This window comes from Bos taurus, chromosome 3, assembly GCF_002263795.3.
Source record: "Bos taurus isolate L1 Dominette 01449 registration number 42190680 breed Hereford chromosome 3, ARS-UCD2.0, whole genome shotgun sequence".
NCBI classification, from domain to species: domain Eukaryota; kingdom Metazoa; phylum Chordata; class Mammalia; order Artiodactyla; family Bovidae; genus Bos; species Bos taurus.
The window spans coordinates 55,388,307-55,408,054 of record NC_037330.1 but is presented as its reverse complement, the minus strand read 5'-3'; the positions used below and the strand labels follow the sequence as shown (position 1 = coordinate 55,408,054).

The following is a 19,748-nucleotide window of genomic DNA, read 5'->3' as shown; positions in this document are numbered from 1 at the left end:
CTGTCTTCTAACTATTTTACTAATTCTATATTCTAGCTCCTCAGCACTTCACCAATGAACCTTTGCTCCATATCTGTCCTTTCAATAAGCTCTACCCAGAAAGCGAGCCCATTTTTAAATGCTGGCACTGATATAGCTGAGATAAGAAGGTAGACAAGATGTGCCTTATCAGATAGAAACAAAAAAAATTGGGGGCAGTATCCTTAAAAGTCTAGTTCTGAAACTACTGTTGGCTATTGTATTTAGCTGCTTAGTTCCATGGAAACCAGTTGTATGACTCCACAGATGAAAGGTTGTAGACCTCTGGAATACAAGCAAGTAGCACCTCATTATACAAATAGAAGCAACTCAACTATGCATACCCTCAGACTGAGCTCAGTGTTCTGCTGCATTTCAAAAATATCCATCTGTTCCAAGAGAAGAAACAGGAAGTTCTGTTAATTATCTCTCACAACTCACTAGTTAGTTTCCAGAAAAATCACTAAAGCCATCTTTCCTGAATAAATTTAATAAGTAAGTTACAAGATGAAGCACAGTAGATAAACCTCACATTACTCCTTTTCAATGAACCAAATCTATCAGTTAACCAATTGCACACTTGCTGTCCCTAAGCCCCTTCCCATGACTTCAGCACTCAACAGACATAACTATAAAAAGTATACAATGTTTTATACAGCAATATTGGTTAATAAAGTAATACCACACTAGAAACATGCAAAACACTAGATATTATGTAAGCACTTAGATATTTTCTGACTTATTAACGTTGAGTATAATTAGCTTCACGATTTCATTAAAATATCTCACAAATTTTTACACTATTAGACAAAATAGACTCATTGAAAATATTCTGCTGTCATTTATTAGCGAATTTAAATAGATATCTCTAAAACTTCTTCCTCAGCCTAATTATGTCTTCTCACCTAAGATTTCATGGCAGAGAGCTATAATTGTATTAAGAATACACATGCCCAGTTGGACTCCTGCCATCATTCTATAAATCATTGCCAATTATGCCAATAAAACAGCCTGGACAATGATTGATATCTTAGTTATACTGTCAGCTGTTACTTTGACACTTTGTTTTCCTTTAAATGTCTCAACCGTGGCCTAGTTTCCTAAAATCATGATGGCTTACATTTCCCCCAAAGAGACATTTGTACACATCTGTTGGTGAGAAGAAGAATTTAGAAATTTACTGAAACCTCATTTAATTCCATCTAGCTGCTGAAGAGGATTACCCAAATCTGTGAAAACTCTAGATTGTGAAAGATTAAAATATATATATATATATATATAAAGTAGGGTTTTCCCCTACTTTTATATATCCATAACTACTCAAATTAATCTAACAAAGAATCACTTTTTGAAGTGCTTACCATCTGTGAATTATATGGTAAGTTTATAAAAATGTAACAAATATTTGCATTATCATGACAATTGACTGCTAACTAGAGTTACATCCTCACTAGCAAAGAGAGGCATAATATTATAGAATCTTTGGTGCAAGAGCTCTTTTATTTTTAGTAGAATTAATTATTTGCCACAACTGAAATGTGTTTCTGGTCAAATATCATGGCTCAAGATGGGCTATTTGATATTTATCCAGATATTAACCACTAGACCCAGCTGGAAAACAAAATGATAGAGTGGAAAGCCAAACTTGAGTTCAAATCTCAGTTCTACCCTTCACTAGCTCTATAGGATTTATCCATTAATTCAGTCAACAAATACGTTTTATACAGCTACTCTGGGCTGCAGATTATAGTGGTAGTGGGCCAAGTCTCTATTTCATAAAGGTTAAATTCTCTAGGTAGGGGGAAGAAAATAATCAAATAAAGGAACAAAATAATGCCAGATAATGTTAAGTCTGTAAAGAGTGAGCAGAGTGATGCTTGGAGTGGGATAACATGTATTAGGGAAGACCTCAGGAGCAGACAATGCCCCAGCTGAGGTCCAGTGACACAAAGGTGAGTCACACAAAGGCTAGGATGGGGCAATTTATTCAAAGCAAAAGGAACAGGACAAAGGTCCTGAGTTGGAACAAGTCTGGTATGTTCAAAGAAAACATATAAGGCTTGCTGTCTCTGAGTGACAATTATCTTCAGATATGAGATGGATATAACAATCATGCTGATTTTACAGGATTATTGCAGAAATTTTGTATGCACAGTCCCTCAACAGTGCCTAGTACATCTTAGATACTCAAAATAAATAAATGTTATTATTATAATTATATTTTATGTTTGGGACACTGAAGTCCTGTGAGTAACTCAATATCTATAAAACCACTCAGAATTATGGATAACTTCTAAAAAATTCCAGCAGACCATATTTATCTACAGTGCCAAAACTGATTTTTGTTTTATCTCCTTGTGGAAGCAGATACTCATATTTGATTTCAAATGCCTGTGAATATATCGTTTAACTTTAAATACTCAGAAATATACATCTGCCATATTCAAAACATTTTAGCAAAAACCAACATTTAAAGGTACTCCACAAATCTTGCAGATTTGTAGTAAAAATTGATATTGATAAAGTGGCAATGTGTCCACCTGGGTCATTTATAAATATGCACATTCTCTGCATTAACAATATAAAAAAGCTCAAAACTATAGACTGTGTTAGAATTGTTGTACTGATGTAACTAGAACTAAGTGTTCATAATACACCTTCTAAAGTAGCACCATAAATCTGTTAATTGTGCTAAGCATAATCAATTCACAAGCATCCCTCTTAACATTTAAGTCACCCCAGGTGACTGAGCAACTGAACTGAACTGAACTGAAGCTACTTAATTTTCCAAAAATAAAAATATCCTTACACCAACAAAGCTACAGTTCAGTTCAGTTGCTCAGTCATGTTCAACTTTTTGCAACCCCATGAACCGCAGCACACCAGGCCTCCCTGTCCATCACCAGCTCCTGGAGTTCACACAAACTCATGTCCATTGAGTCGGTGATGCCATTCAACCTCATTCAATCCCATCCTCTGTCGTCCCCTTCTCCTCCTGCCTTCAATCTCTCCCAGCATCGGGGTCTTTTCCAATGAGTCAGCCCTTCACATCAGGTGGCCAAAGTATTGGAGTTTCAGCTTCAGCATCAGTCCTTCCAATCAACACTCAGACTGATCTCCTTTAGGATGGACTGGTTAGATCTCCTTGCAGTCCAAGGGACTCTCAAGAGTCTTCTCCAACACCACAGTTCAAAAGCATCAATTCTTTAGTGCTCAGCTTTCTTTATAGTCCAACTCTCACATCCATACATGACCACTGGAAAAACCATAGCCTTGACTAGACAGACTTTTGTTGGCAAAGTAATGTCTCTGGTTTTCAATATGCTATCTAGGTTGGTCGTAACTTTCCTTCCAAGGAGTAAGTGTCTTTTAAGTTCATGACTGCAATCACCATCTGCAGTGATTTTGGAGCCCAGAAAAATAAAGTCAGCCACTGTTTCCACTGTTTCCCCATCTATTTGCCATGAAGTGATGGGACCAGATGCCATGATCTTAGTTTTCTGAAGGTTGAGCTTTTAGCCAACTTCTTAATATCATCTGCTTCTGTTAGGTCCATACCATTTCTGTCCTTTATTGAGCCCACCTTTACATGAAATGTTCCCTTGGTATCTCTAATTTTCTTGAAGAGATCTCTAGTCATTCCCATTCTATTATTTTCCTCTATTTCTTTGCATTGATTGCTGAGGAAGGCTTTCTTATCTCTCCTTGCTATTCTTTGGAACTCTGCATTCAGATGCTTATATATTTCCTTTTGTCCTTTGCTTTTACTTCTCTTCTTTTCACAGCTATTTTTAAGGCCTCCTCAGACAGCCATTTTGCCTTTTTGCATTTCTTTTTCTTGAGGATGGTCTTGATCCCTGCCTCCTGTACAATGTCAAAAACTTCCGTCCATAGTTCATCAGGCAGTCTATCTATCAGATCTAGTCCCTTAAATCTATTTCTCACTTCCACTGTATAATCATAAGGAATTTGATTTAGGTCATACCTGAATGGTCTAGTGGTTTTCCCTACTTTCTCCAATTTAAGTCTGAGTTTGGCAATAAGGAGCTACATTCAAATGCAATCAAATCAAATAGGCAACACCTTGGAGTCATAGGTGAGAAAAAAATAGTTTCTAATTCAGTAAGAAATATTACTAATTAAAAGAAGCCATCTTCTTTATCTAAAAGTGCTCTAACACAACACTGTAAATCAACTATAATCCAATAAAAATTTTTATAAGAAAAAAAATGCTAGTTGTCTAGAGATAAAATGAAAATGTACTAGCAAGCATTACCTTCTCTCTCTCTCTCTTTTTTTTTTTTTAGGTTCATAAGCCACATAGAAAATAAATAATCTCATTTTCACTTAAACGTCTGTATTTCAAAATCAAAAGTCAGATCTAAAATATGTAAGTTAGTAAGATGGCAGAGAAATAGGACTGAGAAACCACTTTCTCCCTGACAAATTCATTGAAAGATCATTTGAACGCTGAGCAAATACCACAAACATCTTCTGAACACTGGCAGAGGACACCAAGCACCCAGAAAGGCAGCCCATTGTCTTCGAAAGGAGGTAGGGCAAAATACAAAAGATAAAAAGAGAGACAAAAGAGAGGGATGAAGACCTATCCCAGGGAGAGAGTTGTAAAAGAGGAGAAGTTTTCAAACACCAGGAAACCCTCTCACTGGCAGGTCTGTGGGGAGTTTTGGAATCTCAGAGGGCAACATAACCGGGAGGAAAAAATAAATAAATGAAACCCACAGATTACGCGCCTAACTGCAACTCCCAGCGGAGAAGTAGCGCAGACACTTGCATCTGCCACCAGCAAATGGGGGCTGAACAGGGAGGGGTGGGCTGCATTGCTTAGGGTAAGGACCAGGCCTGAATGCCCTGAGAGTAATCTGAGGGAGCTAATGTGAGATAGTAACCCAAACTGTGGGATAGCCAGAGAGAGAGAGAAATAAAAAAGAGGAAAGAGAGAGAGAGAGAGAACTTTCCTGGGAAAAGCTCTAACCTAAGGCACTGCCAGGCCTGCTCATAGAACAAAGGACTGAGCGAATACCAGAGGAGAGCTAGCCGGCAGCGGACCAGCCCATTCCCTGCCAGAGGCAGGGAGGCAGGTGGGCGACAGCCAGAGCCAGAAGGCAAGGAGCAAACTCGGCCCCAGAGATGGCAGCCTCTCCCAAACTGTGAGCAGGCTCCCGGTTGCTAACCAAGTCTTCCTGGGATCCTGGACGGTTGACATCCACCAGGAGGGTTGCAGCCAGAGATCAGCTCCCCAGAGGAGACACATGCACATCTGAGACGGTGCTCCCACTGTGCACCCAGGAAACCAAGTGGCTGGAACGAGGGAAGTGATAAGACGCACCACCCCACCTGGGGAGTGTGTGCTCGCCAAGCACCTAGTCACCTGAGTTGCTCGGACCTGGGAAGGGCACAAAACCCAGGCCCAACCAAGTCTGCTTTTGTGGAGTACCCGAGAACCTGAACCTGAGCAGCTTAGACCTGGGAAGTGCATGCAACCCAGGGTCCGCTTAGACAGTTACCCTGCAAAGCAACCTGGAGCCTGAGCAGTGTAAACCAGGAAAGCACACACACCACGAGCAGGGGCAAACCCCGTGTGGCCCAGACACTGCGAGCACTCCCCACACACACCAGTGACATTTGCTTGCAGTGTTCCTCCCTTCCTGCAGCACAATTGAACAAGGGAGCCTAAATAAATAACTACCTTTGCCCCCTTATGTCAGGGTGGAAGCTAAATACTAAAGAGACTTACAAACAGAGGAAGCCAAAATAAAGAAGAGGGATCCACTTTGGAAGTGAAAGGTGCAACAGATTAAAACCCTGTAGTTAGCATTGGCTACATTGGAAGGGACCTATAGCCATTGAGAAGAAGTATAAGCTGGAACAAGGAACTATCTGAAATTAAATTGACTCCACACTGTCCTCAACAGCTCCAGAGAAATTCCTAGTTATATTTTACCATTATCATTTTTTTTATTTTTAAGTTCTTTATTATTCCTTTAACTTTCATTTTTAAAACCTATTACCTTGTTAAAAAAAAGACCCTATTTTTAAAGCAAATTTCGTATATATTTTAATAACTTTTGCAATTTTCTTTTTTTAATATTGTATTTTTGAGAGTCTAACATCTACTCTAGATTTTTAATCTTTGCTTTTTGGTATTTGTTATCAATTCTGTACCTTTAAGAATCCAATCTTCAGTATCCATTTTTACTTAGGAGTGTGATTACTGGCTTGATTGCTCTCTCCTCTTCTGACTCTCTTTTCTCCCCCAGGTCACCTCTATCTCCTCCTCCCCTTCTCTTCTCTACTTAACTCTGTGAATCTCTTTGGGAATTCTGGGCTGTGGAGAACACTTAGGGAACTGATCACAGGCTAGATTGGTCTCTCTCCTTTTGACTCTCCCTCCTATCCCCCTGTGGCTCAGATGGTAAAGCATCTGCCTGCAATGCAGGAGACCCTGGTTCAATCCCTGGGTTGGGAAGATCCTCTGGAGAAGGAAATGGCAACCCACTCCAGCACTCTTGCCTGAAAAACTCCACGGACTGTTGCCTGAGGAGCCTGGGGGCCGACAGCCCATGGAGTTGCAAAGAGTTGAACATGGCTGAGCAACTTCACTCACCTCTCCCCCTGGTTACCTCTATCTCCTTCCTCCCTCTTCTCTTCTCTATGGAACTCTGTGAACCTCTCTGAGTGTTCCAGACTGTGGAGAGTAAATAGGGAATTGATTACTGGCTAGATTGCTCTCGCCCCTTTTGATTCCCCCTCTTCTCCTCCTGGTCACCACTATCTCCCTCCTCCCTCTTCTCTTCTCCATGTAATTCTGTGAACCTCTCTGGGTGTCCTCCACTGTGGAGAATCTTTTCACCATTAACCTAGATGTTTTATCATTGGTGCTATATGGATGGAGAAATCTTGAGGCTACTGTAAGAATAAGACTGAAAGACAGAGGCAGGAGGCTTAAATCCAAAACTTGAGAACACCAGAAAACTGACCAGGGAACATTAATTGACAAGAGCTCATCCAAAAGCCTCCATACCTACACTGAAACCAAGCTCCACCGAAGAGCCAACAAGTTTCAGAGCAAGACATACCAAGCTAATTCTCCAACAACACAGGAACATAACCCTGAGCACAAAAATACAGGCGGCCAAAAGTCACACCAAACCCATAGACACCTCAAAACTCACTATTGGACACTTCATTGCATTCCAGAGAGAAGAGATCCAGCTCCACCCACCAGAACACCAACACAAGCTTCCCTAACCAGGAAACCTTTACAAACCACTCGTCCAACCCCACCCACAGGGAGAAACCTCCACAATAAAGGAACCACAAACTTCCAGCATACAGAAAGGCCACCCTAAAACACAGCAACCTAAACAAGATGAAAAGGAAGAGAAACATTCAGCATGTAAAAGAACATGATAAAAGCCCACCAAACCAAAAAAAAAAAAGGAGGAGATAGGGAGTATACCTGAAAAATAATTCAGAATGATGATAGTAAACATGATCCAAAATCGTGAAAACAAAATGGAGTTACAGATAAATAGTCTGGAGACAAGGATTGAGAAGATGCAAGAATGCAAGAAAAGTTTTAAAAGGATCCAGAAGAAATAAAAATGAATCACTCAATAATGAATAATGTAATAACTGAGATCAAAAGCACTCTGGAGGGAACAAACAGTAGAATAACTGAGGCAGAAGATAGGATAAGTGAGGTGGAAGATAGAATGGTGCAAATAAATGAAGCAGAGAAGAAAAAAGAAAAAAGAATTAAAAGAAATGAGGACAACCTCAGAGACCTCTGGGAAAATGTTAAATGCCCCAACATTTGAATCATAGGAGTCCCAGAAGAAGAAGACAAAAAGAAAGGCCATGAGAAAATACTTGAGGAGATAATAGTTGAAAACTTCCCTAAAATGGGGAAGGAAATAGCCACCCAAGTCCAAGAAACCCAGAGAGTCCCAAACAGGATTAACTCAAGGCAAAACACCCCAAGACACATATTAATCAGATTAATGAAGATCAAACACAAAGAACAAATATTAAAAGCAGCAAGAGAAAAACAACAAATAACTCACAAGGGGATCCCCATAAGGATAACAGCTGATCTTTCAATAGAAACTCTTCAAGCCAGAAGGGAATGGCAGAACATACTTAAAGTGATGAAAGAGAAAAACTTACAACCCAGATTACTGTGCCCAGCAAGGATCACATTCAAACATGAAGGAGAAATTGAAAGCTTTACAGACGAGCAAAAGCTGAGAGAATTCAGCACCACCAAACCAGCTCTTCAATAAATGCTAAAGGATCTTCTCTAGACAGGAAACACAGAAAAGTTTTATAAACTCAAACCCCAAACAACAGAGTAAATGGCAATGGGATCATACTTATCAATAATTACCTTAAAGGTAAATGTGTTGAATGGGCCCCAACCAAAAGACAAAGACTAGCTGAATGGATACAAAAACAAGACCCCTATATATGCTGTCTACAAGAGACCCACCTCAAAATTAGGGACACATACAAACTGAAAGTGAAAGGCCAGAAAAAGATATTTCATGCAAATGGGGACCAAAATAAAGCAAGAGTAGGAATACTCATATCACATACAATAGACTTTGAAATAAAGGCTGTGAAAAGAGGTAAAGAAGGACACTACATAATGATCAAAGGATTAATCCAAGAAGAAGATATAACAATTATAAATATATATGTGCCCAACATAGGAGCACCACATATGTAAGGCAAATTCTAACAAGTATGAAAGGGGAAATTAACAGTAACACAATAATAGTGGGAGACTTTAATATCCCACTCACACCTATGGATAGATCAACTAAACAGAAAATTAGCAAGGAAACACAAACTTTAAATGATACAATGGACCAATTAGACCTAATTGATATGTATAGGACATTTCACCCTAAAACAATGAATTTCACCTTTTTCTCAAGTGCTCACAGAACCTTTTCCAAGATAGGTCATATCCTGGGCCACAAATCTAGCCTTGATAAACTCAAAAAAATTGAAATCATCTCAAGCATCTTTTCTGATCACAATGTGGTAAAATTAGATGTCAACTACATCAAAAAAGCAAGAGAGTTCCAGAAAAACATCTATTTCTGCTTTATTGACTATGCCAAAGCCTTTGACTGTGTGGATCACAATAAACTGTGGACAATTCTGAAAGAGACGGGAAGACCAGACCACCTGATCTGCCTCCTGAGAAACCTATATGCAGGTCAGGAAGCAACAATTAGAACTGGATTTGGAACTACAGACTGGTTCCAAATAGGAAAAGGAGAATGTCAAGGCTGTATATTGTCACCCTGCTTATTTAACTTATATGCAGAGTACATCATGAGAAACGCTGGGCTGGAAGAAGCACAAGCTGGAATCAAGAATGCCAGGAGAAATATCAATCACCTCAGATATGCAGATGTAGATACCCTTACGGCAGAAAGCAAAGAAGAACTGAAGAGCCTCTTGATGAAAGTGAAAGAGGAGAGTGAAAAAGCTGACTTACAGCTCAACATTCAGAAAACTAAGATCATGGCATCTGGTCCCATCACTTCCTGGGAAATAGATGGGGAAACAGTGGAAACAGTGTCAGACTTTATTTTTTGGGCTCTAAAATCACTGCAGATGGTGATTGCAGCCATGAAGTTAAAAGACTCTTACTCCTTGGAAGAGAGGTTATGATCAACCTAGATAGCATATTCAAAAGCAGAGATATTACTTTGCCAACAAAGGTCCATCTAGTCAAGGCTTCGGTTTTTCCAGTGGTCATGTATGGATGTGAGAGTTGGACTGTGAAGAAAGCATAGTGCAGAAGAATTGATGCTTTTGAACTGTGGTGTTAGATAGGACTCTTGAGAATCCCTTGGACTGCAAGGAGATCCAACCAGTCCATCCTAAAGGAGACCAGTCCTGGGTGTTCATTGGAAGGACTGATGCTGAGGTTGAAACTCCAGTCCTTTGGCCACCTGATGCGAAGAGTTGACTCACTGGAAAAGACCCTGATGCTGGAAAGATAGAAGGCATGAGGAGAAGGGGACTACAGAGGATGAGATGGCTGGATGGCATCACCAACTCAATGCACATGAGTTTGGGTGAACTCCCAATGTTGGTGATGGACAGGGAGGCCTGGCGTGCTGTGATTCATGGGGTTGCAAAGAATCGGACACGACTGAGCAACTGAACTGAACTGAACATGAAAAGCTATGAAAAATATAAACATACGGAGGCTAAACAACATACTTCTGAATAACCAACATATCACAGAAGAAATCAAAAAACGAATCAAAATATGCATAGAAACAAATGAAAATGAAAACATAACAACCCAAAACCTATGGGATTCAGTAAAAGCAGTGCCAAGGGGAAGGTTCATAGCAATACAAGCCTACCTTAAGAAACAGGAGAGAAATCAAATAAATAAGCTAACTCTACACCTAAAGCAACTAGAAAAAGAAGAAATGAAGCACCCCAAAGTTAGTAGAAGGAAAGAAATCATAAAAATTAGGGCAGAAATAAATGCAAAAGAAACAAAGTAGACCATAGCCAAAATTAACAAAGCTAAAAGCTGGTTCTTCGAGAAGATAAATAAAATAGACAAACCATTAGCCAGACTCATCAAGAAACAAAGGAAGATGAATCAAATCAACAAAATTAGAAATGAAAATGGAGAAATCACAGCAGACAACACAGAAATACAAAGGATCATAAGAGACTACTATCAGCAATTATATGCCAATAAAATGGACAACTTGGAAGAAATGGAAAAATTCTTAGAAAAGTATAACTTTCCAAAACTGAACCAGGAAGAAATAGAAAATCTTAACAGACCTTCATAAGCACAGAAATCGAAACTGTAAGCAGAAATATTCCAACAAACAAAAGCCCAGGACGAGATGTGAATTCTACCAAAATTTTAGAGAACAGCTAACACCTATCCTACTCAAACTCTTCCAGAAAACTGCAGAGGAAGGTAAACTTCCAAACTGACTCTATGAGGCCACCATCACCCTAATACAAAAACCAGGCAAAGATGTCACAAACAAAGAAAACTACAGACCAATATCACTGATGAATATAGATGCAAATATCCTTAACAGAATTCTATCAAACAAAATCCAACAACATATTAAAAAGATCATACATCATGACCAAGTGGGCTTTATCCCAGGGATGCAAGGATTCTTCAATATTTGCAAATCAATCAATGTGATACACCACATTAACAAATTGAAAGATAAAAACCATATAATTATCTTAATAGATGCAGAGAAAGCTTTTGACAAAATTCAACATCCATTTATTATTAAAAAAAAAAAAACCCTCCAGAAAGCAGGCATAGAAGGAACATACCTCAACATAATAAAAGCCACATATGATAAACCCACAGCAAACATTATCCTCAATGGTGAAAAATTGAAAGCATTTCCCCTAAAGTCAGGAACAAGACAAGGATGTCCACTCTCACCACTACTATTCAACATAGTTTTGGAAGTTTTAACCACAGCAATCAGAAAAGAAAAAGAAATAAAAGGAATCCAGGTTGGAAAAGAAGAAGTAAAACTCTCACTCTTTGCAGAGGACATGATCCTCTACATAGAAAACCCTAAAGACCCCACCAGAAAATTACTAGATCTAATCAATGAATATAGTAAAGTTGCAGGATATGAAATTAACACACAGAAATCCCTTGCATTCCTATACACTAAAAATGAGAAAACAGAAAGAGAAATTAAGGAAACAATTCCATTCACCATTGCAATGAAAAGAATAAAATACTTAGGAATAAATCTACCCAAAGAAACAAAAGACCTATATATGGAAACTATAAAACGCTGATGAAAGAAATCAAAGATGACACAAATAGATGGAGAAATGTACCATGTTCATGTATTGGAAGAATCAATATAGTGAAAATGAGTATACTACCTAAAGCATCTATAGATTCAATGCAATCCCTATCAAGCTACCAACGGTATTTTTCAGAGAACTAAACAAATAATTTCACAATTTGTATGGGAATACAAAAAAAACTCGAATAGCCAAAGCAATCTTGAGAAAGAAGAATGGAACTGGAGGAATCAACCTGCCTGACTTCAGGCTCTACTACAAAGCCACAGTCATCAAGACAGTATGGTACTGGCACAAAGATAGAAATATAGATCAATGGAACAAAATAGAAAGCCCAGAGATAAATCCATGCACCTATGAACACCTTACCTTTGACAAAGGAGGCAAGAATATACAATGGAGAAAAGACAATCTCTTTAACAAGTGGTTCTGGGAAAACTGGTCAGCCACTTGTAAAAGAATGAAACTAGAACACTTTCTAACACCATACACAAAAATAAACTCAAAATGGATTAAAGATCTAAATGTAAGACCCTGCACAAGGATGACATGCAAATGTAAGACCAGAAACTATAAAACTCCTAGAGGAAAACATAGGCAAATCACGCTCTGGCGTAAATCATAGCAGGCTCCTCTATGACCCACCTCCCAGAGTAATGGAAATAAAAGCAAAAATTAAAAAATGGGACCTAATTAAACTTAAAAGCTTTTTCACAATGAAGGAAGCTATAAGTAAAGTGAAAAGACAGCCTTCAGAATGGGAGAAAATAATAGCAAATGAAGCAACTGACAAAGAATTAATCTCAAAAATATACAAGCAACTCCTGCAGCTCAATTCCAGAAAAATAAGGGACCCAATCAAAAAAATGGGCCAAAGAACTAAACAGACATTTCTCCAAAGAAGACATACAGATGGCTAACAAACACATGAGAAGATGCTCAACAGGACTCATAATCAGAGACATATAAATCAAAACCACAATAAGGTACCATTTCATGCGGTCAGAATGGCTGCTATCAAAAAGTCTACAAACAATAAATGCTGGAGAGGGTGTGAAGAAAAAGGAACCCTCTTACAGCGTTGGTGGGAATGCAGACTAGTACAGCCACTATGGAGAACAGTGTGGAGATAAAAACTGGAAATAGAACTGCCATACAACCCAGCAATCCCACTGCTGGGGATACACACCGAAGAAACCAGAATTGAAAGAGACATATGTACGCCAAAGTTCATCACAGCACTGTTTGCAATAGCCAGGACATGGAAGCAACCTAGATGTTCATTGGCAAAAAAATGGATAAGAAAGCTGTGGTACACATATACAATGGAATATTACTCAGCTATTTAAAAGAATGCATTTGAATCAGTTGTAATAAGGTGGATGAAACTGGAGCCTATTATACAGAGCAAAGTAAGTCAGAAAGAAAAACACCAATGCAGTATATTAACGCATATATATGGAATTTAGAAAGATGGTAACGATGACCCTATATGTGAGGCAGCAAAAGAGACACAGATGTAAAGAACAGACTTTTGGACTCTGTGGGAGGAAGCAAGGGTGGGATGATTTGAGATAATAGCAATGAAACATATATATTACCATATGTGAAATAGATTGCCAGTCCAAGTTTGATGCATGAGACAGGGTGCTCAGGGCTGGTGCACTGGGATGACCTTGAGGGATGGAATAGGGAGGGAGGTGGGAGGGAGGGTCAGGATGGGGAACACATGTACACCCATGGCTGATTCATGTGAATGTATGGCAAAAACCACCACAATATTGTAAAGTAATTAGCCTCCAATTAAAATAAATTTTAAAAATAAATAAAATAAATCAGAAGTCAAAGATGAAAACAAATTTAAGCAGAAAAATAAAGTAGCAGTGGATTATAGTCTAATATAGAACAGATATCCATGAGTCTATAGCAATATAAATAAATGATTGAATCAATAAATAAATGGGGGAGAAAATACAAATCTCCATGAAGAAGATTTCTAATCTATGTAGATATTTTCTCTGCAAAAAGATGAAGCATATCTCCTCATTTCTGCCTTCTAAAGAGTAAGGATGGGAAGTGGACCAAAGAGAACTTGACAAGGGAGAAATCTGACAAGCACTACTTCTGCCAGGTCAGGTAATCAAGGTCAATATAAAGAATGATGAGTTGTCCTGGTAGTATTCGCTTTTGAGACAACGCTCTGAAAAATGATGTGTTGAGAATGGCACTTTACCTCTGTGGTCTTCTTCCTAAAAACCCATAACTTCAGTCTAATCATGAGAACACCATCAGACAAATCCCAGTTAAGGGACAATCTACAAAATACCTGACCAGCACTCCTCAAAACTGTCAAGGTCATCAAAAACAAGGAAAGTCTGAGAAACAGACAGTCACAGTCAAGAGGAACCTAAGGAGTTAGAGGAACCTAACAGAGTTTAGTGTGCAAGATGTTTATTAAGGAGTGGCAGACAGTGAAAGGACTGGTCAAAAGCACATGTGGGTAGAGAGAGAAGTCAGCCTGTGATGCAGGGCTAACCAACCCCCATGGGGTCTCTGGGTCTTAAATGGCCCTTAGAGTTAAATCCAGGTGGACCAAGATGGCCAGGCTTTCAGAAACTGTGTGATAAAGTACCTAGTCACCCCACCTGAGATCCACCACAATCAGCGCAGAAAAAGCAAACTCTTTGATTCCCTCAGTTGCTGCTGCTGCTGCTGCTAAGTTGCTTCAGTCGTGTCCGACTCTGTGCGACCCCATAGACGGCAGCCCACCAGGCTCCCCCGTCCCTGGGATTCTCCAGGCAAGAACACTGGAGTGGGTTGCCATTTCCTTCTCCAGATTCCCTCAGTTAGCTGTGCCTATTCTAGAGCATGTGTGCCAGGTTCCTCATGGGTACGGACTATTGGAGTGTGATTTCATCTGACAGTTCTCTCCCTCTCTGCCTATGTGTTCAGCATAAAGTTTGAAATTCCACCATTAGAAATTCATCCTTTTTCTATTTGAAGACTTTTGGTCATCAAAACTCTTTATCCATATTGCACATGCCCCTTCAAAAAGGCAATGTAAACCATTTTCAGCTAATCTTAGTGGCCCTCAACTGATTGGAGCTGAAAGCAGAAAAGAGAACACTTAGAAAGAGAAATGGGGCACTAAAAAAAGAAGTCAGAGGGTGCCAAGAATAAATACTATCTTACTTCATAGCTTTGCTGACAGTTAGCTCTGCCCCTGAGTTCTCACAAAGAGGCTATGCTCTTCTCTTTTCCTACATGTCATTTTAGTGCCCTCAGGCCTCTAGAAAACAACATAAAGACATTTCATGGAACATCGTATGTCTCATAATTGCACTGTAGTGCATAAAATAGAGTCTATTTCTCTGAAACTGATCTCTTCCTAAATGGACAATGTTTATTCCCACTTGGATCTTGTTTTCTGTTGCATAATGCCAGAAATATCTTTGACACAAACTTCCTAGCAGATCGTGAGCTCCACAAATATGACTAAGGATTTAATATGTTCCCTTATATTTACAGATGTCAATGCAAGTTGAAGAAGATGTGAAAATTACTGAAAACCAATTTACAGCAGCTGAAGCAAATTAGGGCTTTAGGGCTCATTGCAAACTTTAAAAAAATAAAAAAGAAAGAAATGAAACAACCAGCTCTAGGCAAACCATATGTGCCATCCCAAATCTTTATTAATGGAATTATAGCTATATGTTAAAGTGAATTTAATTTCACAGCAAAGATTCTAATAATGGCATGCACAGATTGTAACCCTTTATTCTCAATGTGAGTTCCCCAAAATGTATACAGTGATTTAGAGGTAGGTTCAATAGTGGCCTTATATTCAATATGCTTAAAAGATTTCTGCATTATTTGCTACTCTGCCCCAAAAAATCAATATTCTTTTTGAAATTTGGGAAAATGACACATATTATTTTGCCAATTTTGGAAAACTTCACTACCTACAAAGAACAGTCAAAGTAGTTGGCCTATACATCTTGACAACAACTGAGATTTTTAGCAATTACCAGAAGGATATCAAAGCTTGAAACATTGGTAACAGGACAAAAGTTGCCTTCTTCCAATATTAGTAATAATGTAATTGGGTCATAATTTTCATATATTATGAGACTGGGTAGAGAATGTGGCACCTCTGAACATAAATGATGGCTAAAAGGAATTTTCTGCTCAGATGACACTAAAAATGACCCTTCGAATGAGCAAATCATGTACCAGCCCTCATCAGCATACAACAGAAACATAAAAGATTATCTGCAGGCATATCATAAAAGTCTACTTGACCTCACCACATCCTAGTGAGTTGGATTGTGACTCATACGCCTTACTCAACTTTTTAGAACTGATCCACCCATTTCAGACTTTCTCTGAAAGATTCTCCATCCCCAAATACTCATATTTTACAAAGTCAATTTAGTGCAAAAGATGAAACTATGGAAATACCACAGCGGATGAGAACTGAGTCAAGACCTAATACAGCATATCCTCACCAGTATGATTTTCTTCTGATTGTCAACCCCATTCATATGCCTAATTTCCTCTGGTTAAACTTTTTAGCTTCCAAGTGTTGTTTTGTATGTGAAAACAAAGCCAGATTGCCAGATTTCTCTTCAGCTTACCTAGAAATCCACCTCAGTTACATTTTCAAAAATGTTGTTAACAACTATAGCTCATTACTAACTTGAAGTACCATTGAAAATAACACTGAAAAAATATGTAGATTATCCAATAACAAAATTTTTTGTAAACTATCATGAGTATAAATTACATTATAATTCCTATAATACTACCCTGATTTTATCTACTATGTTTGAAATGTACTTGATATTCTTATTTCTATCTATGATTTAGGATAAAACATTATCAGAGGTTGACCCTATAATTTGCTTTCTAAAGAGGAATCAGCTGCTCTTCGATTCCTCCAACTGCTAGTGATCAAGATTGCTCTTAAACATTTGAAGGTACCAGCACAAAATCCACCAATCACTAATCATCCATATACATGTCTCTCTGGAACACTCTATTACCAAAGCAATAAAAAATGATGGTGCTTTTGAGTACAGCATCAGTATTTATATACTGTAGATAGTTTTACAGTCGAACATGTTGTTATGTTTATGCCTAGCAGTTATAGCAATGTTCCCTGTTTAGTGATGACATACTAGAGCAGAGTACTCATAGTAAACTGACTAGAAATAATTCACACACTATTATGAGATGGACAGTCTGACATTAAAAATCCTATTAGCTACAACATTTAATGGTCCTTTGTACATTACTTATCCCAGTATTAAGATACTCTGAGGTCAACTAATTAAAAAATTAGACTCAGTTCAGTTCAGTCGCTCAGTCGTGTCCGACTCTTTGTGACCCCCTGAATCACAGCACACCAGGCCTCCCTGTCCATCACCAACTCCTAGAGTTTACCCAGACTCCCGTCCATCGAGTCAGTGATGCCATCCAGCCATCCCATCCTCTGTCATCCCCTTCTCCTTCTGCCCCCAAACAATTATTCTAGTCCTATTTTCCTGTTAAAATGTTGAATGTCCATGTGTGGTTTTAATTACTTTGCATCATTAAATACTCAACACCTATGTTATATAAATTATAATGGCCTCAGAAGTTTTGATCCATGAAATATACTGATCACATAATTGTCTATTCATGTGATTCCCTTAGTAGGATTCTTGCAAAGTTCTCTCAGTTTCTTCATTTCTCTCCGTATGTGGTGGTACAGAATTCTTTCAACTAATGGTATGCACCTATCAGAAGTTTCACTATTCTGTTTTATGAAAAGCATGGAGGGTGTGATTTCCAATCCTTTATAATTTCCGGATTTACTAATTAAATTGCTTCAGTCGTGTCAAGGCACTTTCTATCACTTAGAATATTAAAATCAGCCGTTTTTGGAGAACAAAGTCAATCAGAAAAACTCTAAAAGCATGAAAAAGTGTTTCCTGTGTTCAGATGACTTAAAAGGAGCTCAAAGGAAATTCACCAAATTTAAATAAAAATTCATTATCCTAAAGAAAATAAGCCTGCAAATTAAAGCCACAGCAGCCAGCACCCTGAAAACAAGCCTAGGTAAAAGGCAGCACCACCCACCAGGAACACACTCTCCTACTATTCTCATTATCATCTTTTCTCCAAGCCCTTAAATCTGTTAACATAATGGTAAATTCTTTAGCTGACATGGTCAGCCGATAGGGTGTTTTGATTAATGTATTGTACCAGGGAAACTGGAATTAAACATTTTCAAACAACTGTGAATAGAAAGCATGGTCCAATGTATTTTTATATCATTTAGTCCTCACCTCACTGTAAGGTAGGTATTGTTTAGCCATTTTTCAGATACAAAGACCAAGAGTAAGTGATATTACATAACCCTTCTGAAATCACAGGGCTAGCAAATGAAGAGCTGTGACATAAATCAGGGGTTTGAGTCCAAAGTCTCTAATTTTCCTTTTGATGTGTTGAACACATGTATCATACCATATACAAATTACCACTTTTCAGAGAATTATACTATGATTAAAATAAATTTGGATCATGAGAAATACAGTTTATTCTCTGTGAAGATTCAAAAACATTTAAGAATTTTGTCATGCCTTGGTGTCAGTATTAGAAACACTAGTCATCCTTTCATTATCAATACATCAGAAGTGCCTATTAACAGAGATTTATGATGAATGGGATGACAAGGAATATATCTGTACATGCATATTCTTTCTGTAGAAACATGATAAATTGCAGACTTCCAAGACTATCTGAGTAATCATGTCATTCACAATTGTACATTAAAGTATGATTTCTCATTAAGTATGATTGTATGGTGCAGAGTGCACATTGCCCTCACATGAAGTCCTTAGAATTTACTCAATGCACAGAGCATGACATGCCCATCATCATATTTTCCCCCTTTAAACTCAGTGGCACATTAGGTCCAAGTTTATCATCCAAATTCCCAGAGACTTACTGCTTTTCATCTTTAATTTGGGAATGATCTCAAGTAGCTGCTAACATTATCCAAAGAAAAACATTGTTTCCTTTGTTTTTCAAATTTGTCAAACTAAAGATAATCTTAAACAAAGTCACTTTCATCACACCTACCATCCTAGGACAAATACTGCTCAGCTCCTCTAAGCAAAATTTCTTTTTTAAAGTTTTTAATGATTGAAAATTTTCTTGACATAAAACATAGATTCTCCAGCAATAGTCTTTCTAGTCCTGACTGTGAGTTGAGGAACAATTTGGAAGACAAAGAGGCTTCCCTGGGCTTCCTCAGCTCTTCCTAGCATTTGGGTGGCTGCTACTCCACTAAGCTGAACCTGATTTCTCACACCCTAAAATTGAATCTTAGTGGACACTCGATCTTATGCCAAATACAAAGTTTCAATCGTTTCTGTTTCAGTATCTGAGTATTTCTGCATTGCTATGGAGTGTCAGAATGGGTACGCTGATAAGGCAGAAAAAAAATAATGTATAAATCTATGCATATTCACAGTGTGAATCAATCTAGATTTATTGGTGTTTTCTCTCCAAGTTGCATTTTAAATGATACTACGGGTACATGCCACAGGTGGAAAATCTTCTTCAGATGATACAGCTAAAACTAGGATAAATACCATTTTGATTTATAGGAGTTTTCTGAAAGATCTCCTATTTGATGTGTTGCAAAAACTAGGAAATATACAGCTGTTAATAACAGAGAAAGAGGTAGTCTGGAAAAAATCACATGGTCAGATTTATGTGGTCTAAGAGGTGCAGAGGAAGCAAACAAACTTGAAGATTTGCATATAATGTGAAGCTTAGGATGTATCTCAAACTTTCCA

General features: G+C 38.2%; 1 long non-coding RNA gene across 1 annotated transcript in view; it reads right to left on the bottom strand.

Annotated features, from left to right (window-relative positions):
• The window catches only part of LOC132345001 (uncharacterized), an 81,078-nt gene that overhangs the window by 37,293 nt on the left and 24,037 nt on the right, over positions 1-19,748 (bottom strand). The window lies entirely within an intron of this gene.